The sequence below is a fragment of the Puma concolor genome, chromosome A3 (genome assembly GCF_028749965.1).
Source record: "Puma concolor isolate L17-30 chromosome A3, mPumCon1.1.hap2, whole genome shotgun sequence".
NCBI lineage: Eukaryota > Metazoa > Chordata > Mammalia > Carnivora > Felidae > Puma > Puma concolor.
In genome coordinates, this window is record NC_141669.1 from 109,199,727 (window position 1) to 109,209,921 (window position 10,195).

The following is a 10,195-nucleotide window of genomic DNA, read 5'->3' on the forward strand; positions in this document are numbered from 1 at the left end:
CAAGACCTGCTATTAATCAGCCGGTCCTCAGGCAGCAGGTGGCGATGTGTGTGGTTAAGGCCCTTCCAGAGAGAAATTGGGAGATTGGCATGTTTGCCTGCTTCCTCTATGCTGACCGCAGTTGAATCGCTGCAGGGATGTGTTCCTGCACCTGTTTAAAAACTGATTCTTTGCCTTTGTGCTGTAGGAGTCATGAATGTAAGTCCCATCAGCTTTAGAAGTGATCCAGGGTCCCTTAGGTGGCATCCACAAAAGCCGGGGTGCCAGACACATGTACAAGCTCCTTTCATCCAGGTAGGTGCTGGTGATCTGATTTTATCATTGGAGTGAACCAGAGGGAGAAGATAAGGGAGGTGCCCATTGGCTCCCAGGGCCTCTTGGGAGGATGGCAGCTGGTTTCTAAATGTGTGCTAAATCAGAAACTGGACCCTCAGGCAGCAGCTTGTAAAGTATGCAGTCATATCCTTCAGGGAAAGACTGTGAGATGAGCATTTTTGCTCTACACTGAGCCCCAGGGCAAATGCTCTTGTGATTTTGTGAACTTCTTTGCTCCAGTCATATGGGTCTCATGGACCTAAGCGCTATTGGCTTTCAGAGATAAGTGTTTGGGAGGTCCATTCCTTGAGTGGGAATCAAAAGTTGGGGTGCTTATATGTGTGGTCCAAATCCATCACTCAAGAGAAGCTGGGAGTTAGGGTTGGGGATTCTCTTCAAATTGTCTTACTGTGCCCAGGGTAGAGTTGGTGGTGAATGTCTCAGCCTTCCCTACTTGTTTTGATGTGGGTATTTTTTCATTCCCCTGATGTGTAGGAGTCAGTCACCAAGTTTCTGGGTTTCTTTTATTTTATTTTATTTTTTTAAGTTTATTTTGAGAGAAAGTTTATTTTGAGGGGGGAGGGGCGGACAGAACAGGAGAGAGAGAATCCCAAGCAGGCTCTGCATGCTTGTTAGCACAGAACCTGATGCGGGACTCAATCTCACAAACTGTGAGATCATGAGAACTGTGAGATCGTGACCTAAGCCGAAATCAAGAGTCAGAGACTTAACCAACTAAGCCACCCAGGTGCCCCCTAGTTTCTGGATTTCTGTCAAAGGGAATTACTCATGTGTAGCTGTACATTTGGTGTATTCATGGGAGGAGCAAAGTCCAGGACCCTCCTATGCTGCCATCTTGGTCCTGTCTTATATGAAGCAAGTCTTAATAGGCAATCATTCATTCATTAGTTGTATATGGAAAAGCCAAAAATACATTCTTCACTAATATGTACAAAATTGGGGGGGGGGGGAGGTGGAATTGGGTGTTTTCATCTTGTTTTAAAGCATTGATTATAAATATTGCAAGAGCAATGCTAAAAAAAATTGTTCTAGAAATTCGATATTTAAGGTTAATATTTAAGGTACCTGGGTGGCTCGGTGGGTTAAGTGTCAGACTACCAGCTCAGGTCATGATCTTGCAATTCATGGGTTCGAGCCCCACATCAGGCTCTGTGCTGACAGCTCGGAGCCTGGAGCCTGCCTCGGATTCTGTGTCTCCATCTCTCTCTGCCCCTCTCCTGCTCGCACTCTGTCTCTCAAAAATAAACATTTAAAAACATTTTTAAAAAGATTAATGTTGCTCTTGTGTGTTCCTAATTTTGGAATGTGTTTAAGTGCACTGCTAGAAGGGATCCTGGTGTATCTGATATCTCTATTTGAAATATAATGCTGCCTGGAGAGTAGTGTTAATTTTTTGCAAAAATAGATTACAGGTTGTTCTTGAATTTACGTAGCACAGGACAGATGGCGAGAAATGTGAGTCCCTGAATAGCTACTTAAAGAGTAACTGATAAGCTGTTACCTTATTCTCCTCAACATTTATTAGACACCCTCTGCTTTTTAACCCTTTATGAGGACGTATCAAATCTTTGAAGCATAGGAAATTAATATGTACCCTCCTCCCCCACTCCCATCTCCCCTCCTTTTTTTTTTTTTTTTTTTTTTTTTGCCTCTTTTACAGTTTCATTAATAACCTGGGCTTTTGGCATCTATTTAAGATATGATTAGGACAAGACTGGAAAGATTTTTACATTTCATTTTCACACTGACAGGTAACAAGGCAGTAAGGAAATTTTGGTTTTAAATGCTGGTGGGTTCAATCTGTTGCATGTTTGGTCGGCTTAGTGTTACCATTCTAAATCAAAAAATTTAAAAAGTAGAGAAATTGATCCAGACAGTGGAGGAAATGAGATCCTTTGCCTTCTGGGAGTGCTCTTCTCCAAACAAGTAAGTTAGTAAAGCAGGTTTTCACAGTTCTTTCCCATCACCTGTGAGTGACACAAAGTAGTTAAAGCCATACGGTGACAGACTCAAGGAAAGAGGAGGCAAAAATAAGAAAGAATATGATCAATTTAAGTCAATGGTCAGGGGCGTCTGGGTGGCTCAGTTGGTTAAGCATTCAGCTCTTGATTTCAGCTCAGGTCTTGATCTCACAGTTCATGAGACTGAGCCTTGCATCAGACTCTGCTGACGGCATGGAGCCTGCTTGGGTTTTCTCTTTCTCCCCTCTCTTCCCCTCCCCACCCCTCCCCCACTCCCCACTCATGCATGTTTTCTCTCTCTCTCTCTCTCTCTCAAATAAACATTTAAATCAATCAAATCAATCAGTGGTCAGAAGACTACAACCCACAGGCCCAATCTGGCTCACAACCAGTTTTTTGTATGGCCTCCAAGCTAAAAAAATGTTTTTTACATTTTTAAATAGGTGGAGGGATAAGCAAAAAAAGAATAATTTTATGACATGAAAATTACATGACATGCAAATTGCAGTGCCCACAAATGAAGTTTTAGTGGACTACAGTATTGTCTGTGGCTGTTTTTGTGCGTTGGCAGAGTTGAATAGTTGTGGCAGAGAACGTGTGGCCCTCAAAGCCTTAAATATGTGCTCTCTGGCCATCTAAGAGGTATGCTGACCACGAAGCTAAGTGAAGTGGTGAGGGGGATTGTAGGGTGAAGGGATCAGGAGAGCAGCACTTTGGAGCAGCTGCAGCAGAGAGCTGGTCTGGAGCCAGCAGCAACAGAAGATGTGAAATCCAGAGCTCCTTTACGGTCCTCTAGACCAATGGGCAGAGCTTGACACGGTTGACCCCTTTCCTTATGACAGTTTTCTCACTTGGCTTCTAGGACACCACTCTTCTGGTTTCCCTCCTATCTTTCTGGCTGTTCTCCATCTCTGTTGGTGATTCCTCTTCATCTCTGAGATGAATGTTTAGAACGGCATTGGCCTGCCCCAGGCCTTAGCAGTTGCACTCTTTACCTTTTTTTTTTTTTTTTTTTTTTTGTCTACACACTGCTAGGTGTAGGCTGTTCGAGGGATTTGGGATCTGATCAAAGAAAAAGATATGACCATGAGTTGGCAGTAGCACCTACATGCTTCATGGAGTGATGGGACTGCTCTGACAGGTTTACAAGGGAGGGGATGCTGTTCACAGCGGGAATCTGTTTAGAAGCTACACCAAGGGGGTTGCTTCAAAGAAGGGGAGGAGCAGGGGAACCCTTAGGGAGAGGGGAATTGAAGAGGAATTGAAGAGGGCCCTCCCCCATCTAGGTGGAGTCCCTGGGTCCGACAACTCTGAGGAACAGAGTCTGGAGCACCTGGGTGGCTCAGTTGGTTAAGCATCCAACTCTTGATTTTAGCTTGGTTCATGATCTCACTGTTCATGGGATTGACCTTGAGTTGGGCTCTGTGCTGACAGTGCAAAGCCTGCTTGGGATTCTCTCTCTCCCTCTCTCTGCCCCTGTCCCACTTGTGCATGTGCTCTCTCTCTCTCAATAAATAAATAAAATTAACTGGATGTGTAAAACTTGAATTTGTCACTGGCAGGCTTTTGAGCTAACAGTTCTCAGTCTGCAGTGAAGAAATCCTAGCAGCCAATGCACAGGAGCTGTCTTTGACTCACTTATATAAACAATAGGTGATCTTACTCAGTTTTCAGGATTTGTTTTTATTGGGATATAATTGACATCTAACATTATATTATGACGTTACATAATATATAGTTTCAGGGCTACAACATAATGATTCAGTATTTGTATACACTGAGAAATGATCAACCACAATAAGTCTAGTTACTGTCACCATATGTAGTTACAAAAATTTTTTTGTATGATGAGAACTTTTAAGATTTACTCTCTTAGCAACTTTCAAATATGCAATATAGTACCATTAACTATAGTCTCCACACTGTACATTATATCCCCAAGACTTACTTGCTTTGTAACTGAAAATTTGTACCTTCTGACCCCCTTTACTCATTTTGCCCACTCCCCAGCCCTTTTCCCCACTCTGGCAACCACCAATCTATTGTCTCTATCTATGAGCTTGGTTTTTTGGTTTTGCTTTGATTTGTCTTGTTTTTTTAGATTCCACATATAAGTGAAATCACACAATACTTGTCTTTCTCTGACTTATTTCACTTAGCATAATGCCTTCAAGATCCATCCATGTTGCACAACGGGCAAGATTGCATTAATTTTCATGGCTGACTAGTTTTACGTTTTATATGTTATATAAACTTTTTTTATCCACTTACCCAATCAGTAGACATTGAGGTTGTTTTCATATCGTGGCTATTGTAAATAATGCTGCCATGAACATGGAGGTGCACATATCTTTTCAAATTAGTGTTTCCATTTTTTTTCCAAAAGTGAAGAAGTGAAATTGCTGGATCATATGGCAGTTCTATATTTCATTTTCTGAGGAACCTCCATACTGTTTTTCACGGTGGCTGCACCAATTTATATTCTCACCACCAGTGTATGAGGGTTCCCCTTTCTCCACATCCTCATCAACACTTGTTATTACTTTTCTTTTTGATATTAGCCTTTCTGACAGGTGTGAGGTGATATTTTGTGGTTTTGGTTTGTATTTCCCTGATAATCTGATTGATTGTGCTTTGGAACATCTTTTCATGTGCTTATTGGCCATCAGTCAGTCTTCTTTGGAAAAAATGTTTATTCAAGTCCTCTGCCCATTTCTTCATAGGATTGTTTGGGGTTTTTTTTTTTTGGTATTGAATTGTATGAGTTCTTTATATATTTTGGATATTAACCTCTTATCAGATACATGATTTTCAAATATTTTCTCCTATTCAGTAGGTTGCCTTTTCATTTTGTTGATGGTTTCCTTTGCTCTGTAGAAGCTTTTTAGTTTGATGTAATCTCACTTGTTGATTTTTGCTTTTATTTGCTTTTGGTGTCAAATCCAAAAATCACCACTAAGACTGATGTTAAGGAGCTTACCGTGAGTGTGTGTGTGTGTGTGTGTGTGTGTGTTTAGGAGTTTTATGGCTTCAGGTCTTACATTCAAGTCTTAAAGCCATTTGAGTTTATTTCTGTGTATAGGGTAAGACAGTGCTGCAGTTTCATACTTTTGCATATGGCTGTCCAGTTTTCCTAGGACGATTTATTGAAGAAACTGTCCTTTCTCTACTGTGTATTATTGGATTCTTTGTTGTAAATTAATAGACCATGTATTACTGGATCCTCTAGTCTGTTCCATTGATCTATATCTCTGAGGGGTTTTTTTATTTTTTTTATTTTCAGAGAGAGAGTGTGTGTGAGAGCCTGTGTGTACACCTTCATGAGCAGAGGAAGGGCAGAGAGAGAGGGAAAGAGAGAATCCCAAGCAGGTTCCATGCTGTCAGCGCAAAGCCCATATATGTCTGTTTTTATGCCGATACTATTTTGATTACTATAACTTTGCAATATACTTTGAAATCAGGGATGGTGGTGCCTCCAGCTTTCTTTTTCTTTCTCAAGATTGCTTTGGGATCTTTTGTGGTGTTATACAAATTTGGGGCTTGCTCATTCTATTTCTGTGAAAAATGTCATGGAATTGGGTGGGGATTGCATTGAATCTATAGATCCCTTTGGGTAGTGTAGACATTTAAATATTAATTCTTCCAATCTATGAGCACAGAATATCTTTCCATTTATTTGTGTCTTCTTCAACTTCTTTCATCAATGTTTTAAGTTCTCAGTGGCATCCCTATCTTATTCCTGATCTCAGAGGAAAACCTTTTAGCTTTTCACCATTAAGTATGATGTTAGCTGTGGGCTTGTCATTTATGGTTTTTATTATATTGAGGTATGTTCCCTCTATACTTATTTTTTGAGGGTTTTCATCATAAATGGATGTTAAATTTTGTCAAATACTTTTTCTACATCTATTGGGATAATCATATGGTTTTTATCTCTCATTTTGTTAATGTGGTGTATCATGTTAATTGATTTACAGATGTTGAACCATCCTTACATCCCTGGAATAAATCCCATTTGATTATGGTGTATGATCCTTTTAATGTATTGTTGAATTCAGTTTGCTGAGAATTTTTGTATCTATACTCAGTGGCGATATTGGCCTGTAATTTTCTTGTGGTGCCCTTGTCTGATTTTGGTGTTAGAATAATACTGACCTCTTAGAAATGAGTTTGGAAGCATTTCCTTCTCTTAAATTGTTTGGAACATTTTTAGGATTGGTATTAATTCCTCTTTGAATGTTTGGTAGAATTCACCAGTGAAACCGTCTGGTCTTGTACTTTTGTTTGTTGGTAGGTTTTTAATGTCTGATTCAACCTACTTATTAGTTAGTAATTGGTCTACTCAGATTTTCTAATTCTTCATAACTCAGTCTTAGAAAGTTGTATGTTTCTAGGGATGTCCCATATCTTCTAGGTTGTCCAATTTGTTGGCATATAATTATTCACAGTAGTCTCTTATGAGCCTTTGTATTTCTGTCTGTTGTAATGGCTCCTCTTTCATTTCTGATTTTATTTATTTGAGCCCTCTCTTTTTTTCTTGGTAAGTCTAGCTAAAAGTATGCCAGTTTTGTTCACCTTTTTAAAGAAGCAGCTCTTTGTTTCACTGATTTTTTTTCTATTGTCTTTTTAGTCTAATATCATTGATTTCCCCTCTGATCTTTGTGATTTCCTTCCTTCTACTAACTTTGAGCTTCATTTATTCTTCTTTCTCCAGTTTTAAGGCTTTAAATACCATCTCTGTGATGATGACTCCCACATGATGTCTGTAGCACATCCTTTCCCTTGAGCTCCAGGCCTATATACCCAACTCAACACCTCCAGTTGGGTATCTGGTCATGTTTCAGACTTAATATAGCCCAATCTGATATCTTCCCTCCTAAGCCAAGCCTCCTCACCTCTGCTCTTCCCTGTTGCTCAGGCCTAAAGCATTCGTCCTTGACACCTCTCTTTCACTCATGCCACACCAAATCCTTCAGCCCTACCTGTCCTCTGTCTTCAAAATAGATCCATAGTTTGACTACTTCTCCCTACCCCCTGGTTCAAGTGCCACATCCTGGTTCAAGCCATCACAGTGACCCACCAGGATTATTGCAATGATCTCCTTACTGGTTTTTGTGTTTGTGTCCTCACTTCCCCTACAGCCTTCTCTCAACCCAGGAGCTGGAGTGTTGTTATTGTATAAAGCAAATCATGTCAGTCCTTTGCTGACAACTCTCCAGTTGCAAAGGCAAAAGTCCTTACCAGGCCATACAAAGCCCTGTGTGATCTGGCTAGTGCCACTTCACTTTCTACGTCCCCCACATGGGCCTCCCTGCACTTCTTCAAACATACCGACCACATTTATTGTCTTGGGGCCTTTGCACTTGTTATTCCCTCTGCCTGAAGTGTCCTTCCCCCAGAAGTCCACATGGCTGACAACCCACACTTTTTTTTTTTTTAGGGTGTTTCACTTTCTCCCTGAGGCCAGTTATGTATCCAAGAGGCTGGTTTCTGAGCTACAGAGTAATAATGATTTCATTTTCATGAGTTAATTATTTTAGCACCTGAGATCTCCCAATTATACTATATTTTACAATGATATGTTGTACATTTTCATTTTGTTAATTTTTTTTTACTGTTTATATTATTGACAGAGAGAGAGACAAAGCATGAGTGGGGGAGGGGTAGAGAGAGAGAGACACACACACACAGAATCTGAAGCAGGCTCCAGATTCTGAGCTGTCAGCACAGAGCCCAATGCGGGGCCCGAACCCACGGACTGCAAGATCATGACCAGAGCTGAAGTCGGCCGCTCAACCAACTGAGCCACCCAGGCGCCCCTGTACATTTTCATTTTGTAATGCTAGGACCCTTTCTCCCCTCCTGTTCCATCACTGTGCTTTAATTCCTCCTTGATAAAATATTAATTAGAGACCATGACAATTCAAAAATTCAAATAGGAAAAGAACTCTAAATACACATAGTTACATCTGCAAAAGGATTTGAGAGGAGAGGGTTAGAAGCCATTTGTTTCTCATTGTATTAGATACCCAGGGCTGTCCTAACAAAGGACCTGGAGGCCAGAAGTCCCAATCAAGGTATCAGCAGGGTCATTCTCCTCCTGACAGTTCTAGGGGAGAATCTTTCCTCTTCCAGCTTGTAGTGACCCCAGATGTTTGGCTGGTGGCAGCCCACTTTTAATCTCTACCACCATCCTCACATGGCCATCTTCCCTCCATGTTTATGTCTTCAGATGACATTCTCCTCTGTGTGTGTCTGTGTCCAGATTTCCCTCTGATAAGGACACTAGTTGTATTGGATATGGGCCCACCCTAATGACCTCAACAGAACTTCATTGCATCGGCAGAGACGATTTTCAAGTAAGGTCGTGTTCACAGGTGCTAGAGGTTAGGTCTTCAACATGTCATTTTGGAAGACACAATTCAACCCAAAACACCCACTGTATGCCTTTCAGGACTACTTGATGTTTTGCCATCAATATATAGTACTTTGATTAAAAGAGGAAAAAAACAGTGGCCTGGATTTGTCTCAAATAAATGGTGAGTTTGTCTTAAATAAATGGTGGCATCGCATCCCCAGAGGTCTTAATCACACTCTGCTGGCACCATGAGTCAGGTGGGATTCTCTTGAATGTCTCCTGTATCCTTGATAGGTCATCTGTGCCTACACATTCTCCTGCCCTGAAGAATTTGCAAACTAAAATGAAGGGATGTGCTAGTGCACAGGACATCCACCAGAGGCCAGGACCATGTGTTGCTAGGCTCCATCTGCCAGCAGCTTCTCATGAACAGTGGTGTGTGTGTGTATGTGTGTGTGTGTGTGTGTGTGTGTGAGAGAGAGTGTGAGAGTGAGTGACTTGCCAGGCTGGCATTTGGTGCATTGCAGTGTTTTGCCTTCTCTTATCCAGTGAGTAAGCTATTCATCTTGGATCCTTGAATCTTCTTTATTAGGAAGTGATTTTTTTCTACTGAACTGCAATAGAGAAAAGGGAGAGACATTGTTGTGTCTACTGCAATGTATTAAGAATTTCTTTTTTTTCCCTTGTTTTGTTCTTTTAATTTTTATTCATTTTTGAGAGAGAGAGAGAGAGAGAGACAGAATGTGAGTGGGGGAAGGGCTGAGAGAGGGGAAGACACAGAATCTGAAGCAGCCTCCAGGCTCTGAGCTGTCAGCACAGAGCCTGACACAGGACTCGAACCCACAAACTGTGAGATCATCACTTGAGCCGAAGTTGGACACTTAACTGACTGAGCCACCCAGGCGCCCTTAAGCATTTCTTAGTAACTTGTATCAAGATTCAATAACACAAAGGGTTACAATGGCAATATATGAAACTGTAGTTGTATTATTTTCCATAATACAAGCTTGGCTCTGGATGGTTTCTTAGGTTTGGGTCCCCCAGAAGCAAACCCTAAGGTAGGAAGTTGAGGACAAGTAGTTTATTTGGGAGATGATTCCAGGAAACACCAGTTGAGGTTACCAGTAGGAAAGTGGGACAAGGAGATAAAGGCAGCCTATAAAGCTATATTACCAAGCAGGTTGCTGCTGTGGCACTTGGGGCTCTATCCCTTGGGAGACACCATTTGTGAGGAATGAAATGACAGGTAAAAGAAGAGGACATTTTCCACCTGTCTTGCTGTAGCTAGCTGCAGGGTCAGTGGTAGCAGCCAACATTTCCTGCATCATGCCATATGTCAGGCACTATTCTCAGTGTCTTGCTTACTCATATCATCCTCATAACAACCCAGTGAGGCAGGTATCCTTATTTTGCTGATGAACTTGAGGTCCAGAGAGGGGAAAACAACTTGTCCAAAGTCATACCTTTACTTAGTAACAGAGTCAGAACCCTGTCTTCTTACAGAGTAGAAATCAGACAGGCCCTGAGGGTCCAGGGATCT